The following is a 14,403-nucleotide window of genomic DNA, read 5'->3' on the forward strand; positions in this document are numbered from 1 at the left end:
CTCACCCTTAACACACTTGAGCAAAAGAGAGGACCAGGTTACTTTAAGATAAACAATAATATCATCAATCACACAGAGTACCAAAACCAAATAAAACTGCAGTTATGGAAACCGTACAAATTAATAGTAACTATAACCCCAATACTCTTTGGGAATTAATCAAAGGAATCATTAAAAACATTTCTATTAAATACTCCACTTACATTAAAAAAGAAAAAGAAAAAAAAGAAAATGAACTTATTGAAAAAAATCAAAAAATTCAAGAAAACGCACGCTCAAATAACAATAACAATGATGATGAAGAAATAATGTTGCTTCATCAGGAATTAGATATTATTACAACAGAAAAAAATAATGGCATGATACTGAGGTCAAAAGCACAATATGTAGAACACAATGAAAACAATAGTATTATTTTTGCAAATCTTGAAAAACGTCACTATGAACAAAAAAACGATTACAAAACTTAAAGCAAACCAAACTATATTAACTGATATTAAAGATATTTTAACCGAACAACGACACTTTTATGAAAAGTTATACAACAAACAGACACAAAGCAATAGTAAAATTATCTTTTTTGATACTCCTTTAAAATCATTAAACAATGAAGAAAAACTAAAATGTGAAGGTTTGTTAACTGAATCCGAATGCACAGATGCATTAAAAGATATGAATTTAAACAAAAGTCCTGGTTCAGATGGGCTAACAGTCGAATTTTATAATGTATTTTGGGATGTATTAAAAATGCATTTCGTATTTTTTTTTAAACTTCTCCTTCGAAACTTAATCACTTAAGTATAAATATCGAACGCGAAATAGCCGTCATGAAAAATAAATTAGATATTCATTTACATAAGTGGAATTTCTCATCATGAAAATAAAACAAACCACAACAACCAAACATGAAATACCAGTATGTCTCTCAGAAACCCCCCTTTTTACCCACTCCCCCTTTTTATATAAACAAAAACATTAAAATTTTAGCTCAGCAATTCAATATCTAACATGGCAAGGTGTGACAAGAAATAAGCCTATTTAACATAGATGAAACATTAAGTCATATGATAATTGAAAATATCCTGTGTATCTAATGTACCGTGTTTTGTATTGATATTGCTGTTGTATACATATTAATAAAAAAAACCCAAAAACAACAACAACTATTGCATAAACACTCAAGAATCCTCAGAGTAAAGATTAAAGTGATTTGGTTTAATTGCTAAACTTCTAACCATGACAGCACCCACTATAATTTAAACATAATGTATGCATACGTTAACTGCGCCCCACCAAGACGGAACCCACTAGAATACAAATATTATGCATGCATACTTTAACTACGCCCCACCAAGAAGGTACCCACTAGAATACAATATGATAAATACATACTTTAACTACGCCCCGTCAGGACAGCACCCACTAGATTACAAATAAAATTTATGCATACTTGAACTTCGCTCCACCAAGACGGTACCCACTAGAATACAAATATATGCACAATTGAATTACGCCCACCAGGACAGCACCCACTAGAATACAAACATAATGTATAAATACTTAGACAACGCCTCATCAGGACAGCTACACAAGGAATACAAACATAATGTATATATACTTTAACAACGCCCCATCAGGACAGCTACACAAGGAATACAATCATAATGTATACATACTTTATCAACGCCCCATCAGGACAGTTACACAAGGAATACAAACACAATGTATATATACTTTAACAACGCCCCATCAGAACAGCTACACAAGGAATACAATCATAATGTATACATACTTTAACAACGCCCCATCAGGACAGCACACACTAAAACACAATGAAATGTATGTATATTTTAACTTCGCCCCACCAAGAAGGTACCGGGTACAATACAAATATAATATATACAAACTTTAATTACGCCCACCAGGACAATACCCACTAGAATACAAACAAAATGTAAACCCACTTTAACAACGCCCCATCAGGACAACAACCACTTGAAGTATAATATATGCATACTAAGGCTTAAAAAAATACCTGTGTTTCCAGTGACATGGCGAAAAAAATAGGGTCGGTAGGTCGGGATTTTTTTTTTTTTACACTTACCATATCATGCAATTTTCTGTCGCATCAGATCAATTATGTTATATCTACGCGTTTCCTTATTCACAAAAAGTCTGGTTAAACAGCATTATTTAATGTCTGAAATCATTTCCTTACCTTCGACTACCGTATTTTCCCGCCAATTTTGTCCATGAAATCTGGTGTTTTTGTATACAATACTCGTTTATAAGTCGTGATCGGTTTTTCGGAAAAATCCAGCACTTCATTTTCAACAAATCTGTGATAATGTTATAGCCAAACAGTCCATTATCAACTAATTTTTGTATTGTCTTGAGGAAAATCGCCGATTTTCTTGTCAACGGTGAGCTCTTTAAACTGGGCATTTAAGGGGAGGTATGTTAAAATAAGAACAAGTAAACGCGGATATGGATTAATTTGCGTATCGTATTTTCGTACATTACTACAATCAAGTTTCATTCATATTTATAGTGAATTCAAACATTTCGGTCATTGTTTTAAGATTCCCAGACGACGATTATTGATTAGTATTATTATTTTGATCGTATGGTATTTTCGTACCAGCCTAGGCAAAATCCAGGCAATCAAATGGGATCATACGGTATCCGACTGACCGAATTAGATACAAACCATAGCCACACGCTTTTGATCTTATCACCGCTCGTGCTCTGACGTCACAAATTGTACCGTTTGATCTGCAGCCGACACATTCCAATAAATGTGTTATTAACTTTCGCAGGTTTTGTTTGGATTTCACTTGATGGGACTGTTTGATAAGGCGAAATAAATAACCATTGATAATTGCGAATAAATTAATATAACGATTAATGAAATGTGTATTGTAACCTGGCAGTTAGCCTGCATGACTCCGCAAAGCCTAATCGTAAGAAGCCTGCATGATATACGCAAAACCTAATCTTAAAAGTAAGTTTTATTTTGGACATGGATATGGATAAAAAACACCACGAACTATAATTCAAAATATTTTCATTAAGAAAGACAGCAAAATATGTCTCCGGGATCAACCACGTGTTTGGACCGTAAACATGCGTTTGCGAATTTTAAGATATCGGACAGGGTTCCCGCCCTACGCCATTTTGTTTTCCCGTCTCAGTAATACATAATCAGGAATGAAGGTATATTCTCCGGGGACATTGAAAGACAAACAACGAAAATAATAACGATATATTTAAAGAAATATATTTTACGATAGAATCTAAAAAAAAATTTTTTTACTTTTATGTCTTAATTTTTTTTAGGGTCGGCGAGGAAAAATAGGGTCGGTCGGGTTACCGGAAACACGGGTATTTTTTTTTTTTTTTTTTTTTTTTTGGGGGGGGGGGGCTAAGCATCCACAAGAATACAAATATAATGTATGCATTAACAGCGCTACACCAGGACAGCATCCACTAGAATACAAATACAATATATGCATTAACAGCGCTCCACCAGGACAGCATCCACTAGAATACAAATACAATATATGCATATTCTAACAACGCCATACCAGGACAGCATCCACTAGAGCTGGTTATATTTTAAGTAGTCCGTGCCAGTGCACACTCTCAATTAAAGTATAACAACACAATAGAACGTGTAATGATATCGAAAATGTTTATTTAGTTTTCGTGTATTTCAATAAATATAGTATTGTATATTGGATGGGTCTTCGTTTTTTTAGATTGTATGTTATTAATAATATATTCATCACATGGCTTACGAAAACCTGATTTTTTTTTAGATTTTTTTGGATAATACAAGTTTATAAGCACTTTTATTCATTTTTTTACTATTTGTTTGTAATATTATTATTGTACTTGATTAAACTATATATAGACTTTATATAGGAACATATGGTGCTGCTTCTGTTCAAATGTTTCAGCGTCTGCTGTACCGGAAGGGCCCAGCCATCCACCCGAAGAGAGGCCGCTTGCAGTGGAGTTGGCTACTGATGACAACACACCAATGAGGCGATGGCTAATAGCGGGACTGGATGAGGTAAGTAAAGGTCTTGAAACTTTATTCATATATATTTTGGTAAACAAAGTTAATGATAATAGTGATGAGTCAAATGCGTACAGTTAGTGAGAGTTCAAGGGTTACAAATGTAACGGATGGTGTTTATGGCCTTGCATCCGGGTATGATGATGAGGGGACGGTGAGGATAAAGATGGAGATGAGGCTGAATAATAGAAGAATGCATCTGCTCCTGCTGCTGCTGCTACTGCTGCTGCTGCTGCTGCTGCTGCTGATACTGCTGCTGATGATGATGATGATGGTGGTGCTGCTGCTGCTGCTGATGATGATGATGAGGATGATTATGACAGATGAAGATAATGACAGATGAAGATTATGACAGATTAATACGATGATGATAAGAAGAAGAAGAAGAAGAAGAAGAAGAAGAAGAAGAAGAAGAAGAAGAAGAGATTATTGCCCACTTAAGCATTCAGGATATTCACATTGCAAAAAAGGCTGATGAATCGATTCGTTAATACTTTTCAAGTTTTTCCCATTCAAAGTTAATTAATCTAATTCACTCAGGTTGGCGGGATGCGGCTTTACTAGCACTGGAGTTCGCTTCCTCTGCTGCTGTGGACAACACCATCATCAACAAAGTTATGTTTCTTTTTGGTCGCCTTTTTAGAATTTGTTGAAAGTCCGAAAATCTGTTTCAATCAATAAGTCAATTTTTCTTTTTTAAACAAATACACATAAATGAATAGGCATTTTCTGTTGGTTTTTGAAATCTTACAGTGAACATGTTAAAAGGCACCAGCAATGTTCCCAAGATCTCATTAACCGAACCCGTGTAGTAAAAAATGTTTATTTAGTTTTCGTGTATTTCAATAAATATAGTATTGTATATGGAATGGGTCTTCGTTTTTTTTTAGATTGTATGTTATTAATAATATATTCATCACATGGCTTACGAAAACCTGATTTTTTTTTAGATTTTTTTGGATAATACAAGTTTATAAGCACTTTTATTCATTTTTTTACTATTTGTTTGTAATATTATTATTGTACTTGATTAAACTATATATAGACTTTATATAGGAACATATGGTGCTGCTTCTGTTCAAATGTTTCAGCGTCTGCTGTACCGGAAGGGCCCAGCCATCCACCCGAAGAGAGGCCGCTTGCAGTGGAGTTGGCTACTGATGACAACACTCCAATGAGGCGATGGCTAATAGCGGGACTGGATAATGATAAGTAAATGTCTTGAATCTTTATTCATATATATTTTGGTAAAAAAAGTTAATGATAAAAGTGATGAGTAAAATGCGTACAGTTAGTGAGAGTTCAAGGGTTACAAATGTAATGGATGGTGTAAATGGCCTTGCATCCGGGAATGATGATGAGGGGACGGTGAGGATAAAGATGGAGAGGAGGCTGAATAATAGAAGAATGCGTCTGCTCCTGCTGCTGCTGCTGCTGCTGTTGCTGCTGCTGCTGCTGATGATGGTGGTGGTGGTGGTGCTGGTGGTGCTGTTGCTTTTGCTGCTGATGATGATGATGTGGTGATGATTATGAGGATGATTATGACAGATGAAGATAAAGCCAGATGAAGATTATGACAGATTAATACGATGATGATAAGAAGAAGAAGAAGAAGAAGAAGAAGAAGAAGAAGAAGAAGAAGAAGAGATTATTGCCCACTTTAGCATTCAGGATATTCACATTGCAAAAAAGGCTGATGAATCGATTCGTTAATACTTTTCAAGTTTTTCCCATTCAAAGTTAATTAATCTAATTCACTCAGGTTGGCGGGATGCGGCTTTACTAGCACTGGAGTTCGCTTCCTCTGCTGCTGTGGACAACACCATCATCAACAAAGTTATGTTTCTTTTTGGTCGCCTTTTTAGAATTTGTTGAAAGTCCGAAAATCTGTTTCAATCAATACGTCAATTTTTCTTTTTTAAACAAATACACATAAATGAATAGGCATTTTCTGTTGGTTTTTGAAATCTTAGAGTGAACATGTTAAAAGGCACCAGCAATGTTCCCAAGATCTCATTAACCGAACCCGTGTAGTCGAAAATGTTTATTTAGTTTTCGTGTATTTCAATAAATATAGTATTGTATATGGGATGGGTCTTCGTTTTTTTTTTAGATTGTATGTTATTAATAATATATTCATCACATGGCTTACGAAAACCTGATTTTTTTTTAGATTTTTTTGGATAATACAAGTTTATAAGCACTTTTATTCATTTTTTTACTATTTGTTTGTAATATTATTATTGTACTTGATTAAACTATATATAGACTTTATATAGGAACATATGGTGCTGCTTTTGTTCAAATGTTTCAGCGTCTGCTGTACCGGAATGGCCCAGCCATCCACCCGAAGAGAGGCCGCTTGCAGTGGAGTTGGCTACTGATGACAACACACCAATGAGGCGATGGCTCATAGCGGGACTGCATCTGCTCCTGCTGCTGCTCCTGCTACTGCTGATGATGATGATGGTGGTGCTGCTGCTGCTGATGATGATGATGAGGATGATTATGACAGATGAAGATAATGACAGATGAAGATCATGACAGATGAATCCGATGATGATAATGTGAAGAAGAAGAAGAAGAAGAAGAAGAAGAAGAAGAAGAAGAAGAAGAAGAAGAAGAAGAAGAAGAAGAAGAAGAAGAAGAAGGTGATGGTGACAGGTATTAATACGGCAAAAGAAGAAGAAGAAGAAGAAGAAGAAGAAGAAGAAGAAGAAGAAGAAGAAGAGTATTGCTTACATGGCCATGAAATATATTTACATTGCAAAAAAACTGAGTAATCGATTCGTTAATCTCATCCAAGTTTTGCCCACTTAACGCTAATTATTCTAATTTACTCAGGTTGAAGGCATGGAAGGGAGCTCCAATTGGAGACGATTTTGATTCGTCTGCTTTGAGGACAAAAACATCAACAAAGATATGTTTCCTTTTGATCGTTTTTTACAGTTTTTTTGAAAGTCCGAACATCTGTTTTCCTTATTATTCTTTTTTTAAGAAATACACTGAAATAAATAGGCACTTTCTCTTGGTTTCTGAAATTTTACAGTGAAAATGCTAAAAGGCACCGGCATTGTTCCCAAGATCTCTTTAACCAAATCTGGGTAGTAGAAAATGTTTATTTTGGTTTCATGTATTTCAATAGATATAATATTTTGGATAAAACTAGTTTATTAGCACTCTTATTTATATGTTAAATACTCGTTTGTAGCATATTGGTACTTGATTTAATAAATTTATAAAATTTATATAAGAAAATGTGATTATACTTCTGTTCAATTGTTTCAGTGTCCACCGTACCGGAAGGGGGTGTACCGGAACGGGGTCCAACGTTCTACCCGAAGAGATGCCGCTTTGCATTGGAGCTGGCTTTTGATGTCAACCCACCACTGAGGTAATGCCTCATAGCGGGAAAGGTTTTTGGTAAGACTTGTGCTAGAAGCGATATGTATATTGGTAAAACATAAACAATGATAATGAGAAAAACGCGTTAAGTTTGTGTTTGTTCAAGATTTTAATATGTAATGGGTGGTGATTATGGTCTTGCATTTAAATGATGATGATGAGGTGGCGGATAAGGATGATGATGAGGATAAAGTTGAAGAAAAACAGAAGAAGAAGAAGAAGAAGAAGAAGAAGAAGAAGAAGAAGAAGAAGAAGAAGAAGAAGAAGAAGAAGAAGAAGAAGAAGAAGAAGAAGGTGATGGTGACAGGTAATAATACGGCAGAAGAAGAAGAAGAAGAAGAAGAAGAAGAAGAAGAAGAAGAAGAAGAAGAAGAGTATTGCTTACATGGCATGAAATATATTTACATTGCAAAAAAAGCTGAGGAATCGATTCGTAAATCTTATCCAAGTTCTGCCCACTTAACGCTAATTATTCTAATTTACTCGGGTTGAAGGCATAGAAGGGAGCTCCAATTGGAGACGATTTTGATTCGTCTGCTTTGAGGACAAAAACATCAACAAAGATATGTTTCCTTTTGATCGTTTTTTTTACAGTTTTTTTGAAAGTCCGAACATCTGTTTTACTTATTTTTTTTTTTAAAGAAATACACTGAAATGAATAGGCACTTTCTCTTGGTTTCTGAAATCTTGCAGTGAAAATGCTAAAAGGCACCGGCATTGTTCCCAAGATCTCTTTAACCAAACCTGGGTAGTAGAAAATGTTTATTTTGGTTTCATGTATTTCAATAGATATAATATTTTGGATAAAACTAGTTTATTAGCACTCTTATTTATATGTTAAATACTCGTTTGTAGCATATTGGTACTTGATTTAATAAATTTATAAAATTTATATAAGAAAATGTGATTATACTTCTGTTCAATTGTTTCAGTGTCCACCGTACCGGAAGGGGGTGTACCGGAACGGGGTCCAACGTTCTACCCGAAGAGATGCCGCTTTGCATTGGAGCTGGCTTTTGATGTCAACCCACCACTGAGGTAATGCCTCATAGCGGGAAAGGTTTTTGGTAAGACTTGTGCTAGAAGCGATATGTATATTGGTAAAACATAAACAATGATAATGAGAAAAACGCGTTAAGTTAGTGTTTGTTCAAGATTTTAATATGTAATGGGTGGTGATTATGGTCTTCTTGGATTCTTTATTTAGATGTGTTGTTATACCTCATACGTAATTTCTTTTCTTTTTTGTTTCAGGGAAGAAAATGGATACCTTTTCGAGGGAAACCCGATTGAGAAGGGAATTTCAAATACATTGATTGAGGAGACATGTTTACATAGATGTTTGATGTGACAAGCTGTTCTTGATGTGGAATTCCTATGTTGTTGAGACACTCTTAAGTTGATGTGAAAAGCCTTTGACACGATTACATGTCTGGTGAAAGCATTTTGTCTTGTTTCTTTTATTGTGATAATTGTTTTTAGTTGAGCAAAAACCTTGAATCATTTTGATACAGTTTGTCGTTGTTTTGTCGCAGTATTTACGTGTTTGTCTTTCTGTCAGTCCATACACACTTATTATCTTTTTTGTTAATAACAGCCGATCAAGATATAAAATTCACACTTTCGTAACTTCTTTGCAGTAACAATACGCTCGTTTGTGACAAGCAATACGCATTCAGTTGTCAAAGGAGGTCATGCCACAATGATAAAAAAAAAAAAATGCCTTCTTCAGCAGTTGACGATAACCTTTTAACTTGCATTCAAACCTTTCATTAGGCCCCTTAATCAATCCTATGATGGCTCTAGTGTAATACAGTTTTGCTTGGCATACACGAATTATTTAATATCTGAGAAGCTTTGAATATCATTTATATCCTGGAATATTGTATTGATAAACATAATAAAAACGTTAAAATGTAATGTTTTGCTGTGTTAATTTCCTGGCCGGAGGAGGAGGTACGTTTTGAGATTTATTAACCACACCCTTGGAGAAAGAAATGTAAAAGGGTCAAAATTAAATTAAATAAAAGAAAAATGATGATTTTAGTACAATATCATACTTTATTTCACTCGTGGTCATAACAAATTAACACTCGTGAAACAAAATACGACCTTACCCTGCGACTAACAAATATCCTCTATATCATCACTGGAGTCACCTCATTAACCAACATATCGTGAGAAGTGTTTTTTTCAACTCCTATATGTTTGTTGTATTGAAATATATTTCAAACAAATAGCTATGATATTGAATGTGATATTAAAAATTGCAAGAAACGATTTTGTGTAACAAGGCATTCACGACTCAAGACTAAGCAAATCTTAATATCGTGGATAAACAGCTATTTGAAGAATATCACTACATCGATTGTTTTTATGATAAAATGCTTACGAAATCTGTATATTGACTCGCACTTTCGGAACAGTTTCAAGCTCTTGCACAAGACTCGATGCAACATCTAGCAAATTAAAAATGTGTCCCTTTCCATTTAAATAAATTTTGCAGTTGAAAATTAAAATAATGGAGCAAAGTATATTTTTTCTCATGAAATGACATTGTATCATAAATTTAAAGGCTGCAGTCATGCGGTATTCAATTAAAGACAACTATTCATGTTGTAGAGAGGAAATAGCATCAGCAGCATCAAAAAGCTTTTTTTTAGCTCGACTATTCGAAGAATGTGAAGAGCAATACTACTCACCCGAGCGTCGGCGTCGGTGTTAGCGTCGGCGTTGCACCTTGGTTAAGGTTTTGCATGCAAGCACACATAGGTTAATATCTAAGCAACTACTTTAGGTATTGCATTGAGACCTTATATAATGGTACTCAACCATCCAACCTACTTGTTAGATAACTCTAGTTTGCATTGAATTCAAATAATGGCCCCTTTTTGACATAGTAATTCTGGTTAAGGTTTTGCATGTAACCACTTTTTAAGTCCAGGGGCGTAGCATGTCCAAAATCAATGTGTAGGCCCCGTTGTTCTAGGGGCGTCCGGGGGCATATTTTGAAGGAAAATAAATTTTATAATTTTGCAGTTTTTGCTAAGCTAAAAAGAATATTCCATACTTGTTCTCATGCAGTTCAAATTTTCAACAAAACATAAATTAACGATAATTAAAAAATCTCTCCGTACTGTATTCAGAATATATTTATGACATGAATATATAACCGACCATATCAATAAAAGAAATCAAACTAAGAAACCGGAACTAGGTACAAATCGTACAAATCAAACATTATCTGTAGCAAAGGCCGGCTACACTTGCTTCAGAAAAAGTTTTGCTTCCTGCACTTCCTTGAAGCGAATGTAATTATAACGTCATGAATGTCGACGCCCATGTCCTTGTGAATATGCAGTAGTGCCAAAGATGACATCCTGTTTGTATTCATGCTCGACCGCAAATAGATTTTGATTCGCTTCATAGCACAAAACGATCGTTCGCATGATGCTGATGTCGGTGACATTGTCAACAGTACTCCGAGAATGCCATAAATACACGGGTACAAATCTTTGCTCGTCTGTCCGAGCGTATATTGGAGCCGATGCGGTCTACTCTCCGCGATATTCCACCGAACTCTCCACCTCGAAACTTCGTTACCGAAAGCTTCAAACTAATGCTGGAGATCTTGAGCATATGCGGCATATATGGACGGAAGCATTATATCTTGTAGACCTGGCAATCGGTTTGGCAGAAGATACTGTGCCGCGAAGCGGTCTTCATTGCTTAAAATGCGGGTCTCCATTTCCTGTATCAAATAGACAAGGATTACATTGAACAGTGTTATTCTCCAATAGTCCAATAGTCGGAAACTGTATCTACATCCGGGTTAGCGCGGTGATTTTGCCTGCCGGCCTTTATTGGTCTCGACGGGATTATATCAAATTCCGCGGCAACATTTGTAGCTTTTTCATAGAGAGCACCCCACACGTCTGCATGCAATAGATCGTTATCTTCTTTTTGCAATAGGTTTATTAATGCAACCGTGGAGCTAAGCCATGTTCAGCCACTATCAATGCTATAATGAATTCAAAGCAAAGTATCCCTGCCAGATACTGCCCTGCTTTGTTATCTCCGTCGTCATTTAGTGTTTCAAGCGTATGAACTACAACGGGGAATGCGTTCTTGAAAATCGCCAGGGCATCGGCGCGACTCGACCACCTTGTTTCGCACAAAGTTCGCAGTTTCGTTCGCTGATCCATTTCCTCTTTAGTGGTGGCATCTCGAGATAACTCTTCCACGAAAGCTGCTAGCCGTTTCGCAGAATAATCGAACATAAAACTTAATTATGTCCTGGACAGTTGACATCATTGTTCGAACACTAGGAATATTTGAGCTGTGAACCAAGGCGAGATTCAGGCAATGCGCATTGCAGTGTACGTAGTTAGCATGCGTTGATCTTTCACGAACAAGAGCCTGAACACCTGGATATTTCCCCGACATGTTTGATGCCCCATCGTTAGACTACGCTCGAACTTTTAAGACGTCAAGATCGGCTTCCTGGAGAAATGACATACTATTGGTACTAAGTTCAATCCCTTTGACAGAGGCACACTGAACGAAGCCCAACAATTCCTCTCCTACTGTACCCTTATTGTCAACAAATCTGACACAGAGCGACAACTGTTCTTTAGTTGATTTATCGGTAGCTTCATCGACAATTATAGCAAAGTATGGACAGTTCCGACAGTCGCTAAGAATCCTTTCCTTGACTTGTTCAGTGCAAATGTCAATCAGTTCGTATTGCGTAGAAATTACTAGTTTCCCCTGTATGCCATCGTAGGGGTATGTTTTGCTTTGCACAGTGAACTATTATTTCAAGTATTCTGTGCAAGACATGTTGTTCTCCACTGTTGACCTAGCGGATTCCTAGTGTCTTGTTAATAGACTCACTTTTTCCAAACTGTGTGTCTTGATAACTTTCAGCTCGAGCGGAAGCATTATTATGACACGTTTCATTTTCATGACGTTTAATCAACGATGACAACAGGAGGAAACAGTTCACGTATCCTTTGATTTAGAATACTGCAACCATTTGTTCTCCAATAGCGATTTACCATTCAGTTTTCGTTGTTTGCCTCCAAATGTCCTGTAAAGCAAAATATTAAAATGTTAAACATTGAAGAGATAATTCTAGAATAATGGTTTTGGACGCATGTACAAACAAACGAAAGTAAAAAAAGACCAACTGGTTCAAACGTAATATGAGTGGCGAAAATATTTTTTTAATATATATATGTTGGATCGAGGAATCGTACCGGGGTTCCTCGTCTGGCAGTCAACCATCATACCACTGCACCACAGTCGATTAGCTTTTAACAAGGCTATTTTATACTCTAAAATGCAGCGAAAAATGCCTAAAACTGGGGTGGACGCTGTCGAAGATATCTCAGCATCCCTGCACTTGCAGCGGCCGGGACCAGTTTTTACATTTAGGGGAAGCTCTACCCTACAAGATGCACCTGTCGGGATGCCCGGGATGATATTTGGTCACCGGTTTCCAACGCGTCAAAGTGTGACCAAATTAGCGACATTTCGTACTTTTCAACGTGCCCCAACGTACCTTGCAAGGGGACGCAAATCTCGACGATATCTTCAGAACCACAAATGATAGGAGGTCCGTACTGGTCTTGAAATTTAGCAGTCTCGATTTGCTTCGTTACGCCACCGGCGGCGCATCTCTGACGTTATTGCGTCATCATTTCCATTCGCCAACAAGGCTATTTTATACTCTAAAATGCAGCGAAAGATGTCTAAAACTGGGGTGGGCGCTGTCGAACATAGCTCAGCATTAAGTAAAACAATAAACATTTGATTTTTCAATAATAAATTAGGTCAAATGCAAATTTAAATTAAAATTCTGCAATAAAAATAGATGATACATATTTATTATGAGTCTTTGTTGAGTTATTTAATGTCATACACTGTTCACACGTTGCAATGTCAGACGCATCAAATTTAAAACTATGGCACAGAAATGCAGTAGGCATACCGAAATGGGAATGGGTTCGATAGACAAGACGACCAGGTTTCAGTCAGAAGACGTCGCTTCGTTTCCTCATCAGTGGCACAGAAGCTAGAACCGCCAATATCCGGATATGGAAGGTCCTGGTCGGCCATGTCAAGTTGTTATGCGCAAGTCAATTGTAACCTTTCAGTTGGCCCCGCAGTGCCGGGTGAATGCGGTGGTTTTGTCTTCGCTTTAAGTATAGCGGGGAATGGGCCTTACCTAGAGTCCCTGAGGTGCGGGGGGCATTTGGCGGGGATTTTACCATCTGTTCTTCTCCGCAGGGCAGGGATTTTAGCCGGGGTTGGCTGGACCGAAAGTCAAAGTCCCCGCTATTTCCCGGACCTGGGGGGGGGGGGGGGGGGCGTGGTTACAATTGACTGGTGCATTACAATTTCAAATTAAGCACTCAAAAAACTTTGATCTGACTTCCTTGGTCGCTTGAATATGGTTTCGTTACCACACTACTTCGAACCAGTTATGAAAATCTTTTTTTTTTTAAATAGTGTTATTAAATACTGAATTATTTTTATATTCGATGGGTTCGCTGCAGATCGACACTATACCCCTTACCCCCTCACCCTTCAATTTTTATAGCATTTTTGAAACTTTTATTTATTTCATTTTTGAAAAAAATGTGTAGGCACGTGCCTACGGTGGCTAAAGGAAGCTACGCCCCTGATTAGTCAATACCTCAGCGAAAACATCATGTATTGCAGTGAAACACACAGACTCCAAACCATTTAACCTTCTTCTTTAATCAAGTAAGATAACTCTATCTTTCATATTATATCATGTTTGCCCCTTTATTATGCGACATAAAAATTCTGGTTAAGGTCTTGCGTATATCTGTTATTTAATTTCTGGAAATGTTTTAATCATGATAATACCTAGACGGCGGGCA

This window comes from Mya arenaria, chromosome 14, assembly GCF_026914265.1.
Source record: "Mya arenaria isolate MELC-2E11 chromosome 14, ASM2691426v1".
Taxonomy (NCBI): Eukaryota; Metazoa; Mollusca; class Bivalvia; order Myida; family Myidae; genus Mya; species Mya arenaria.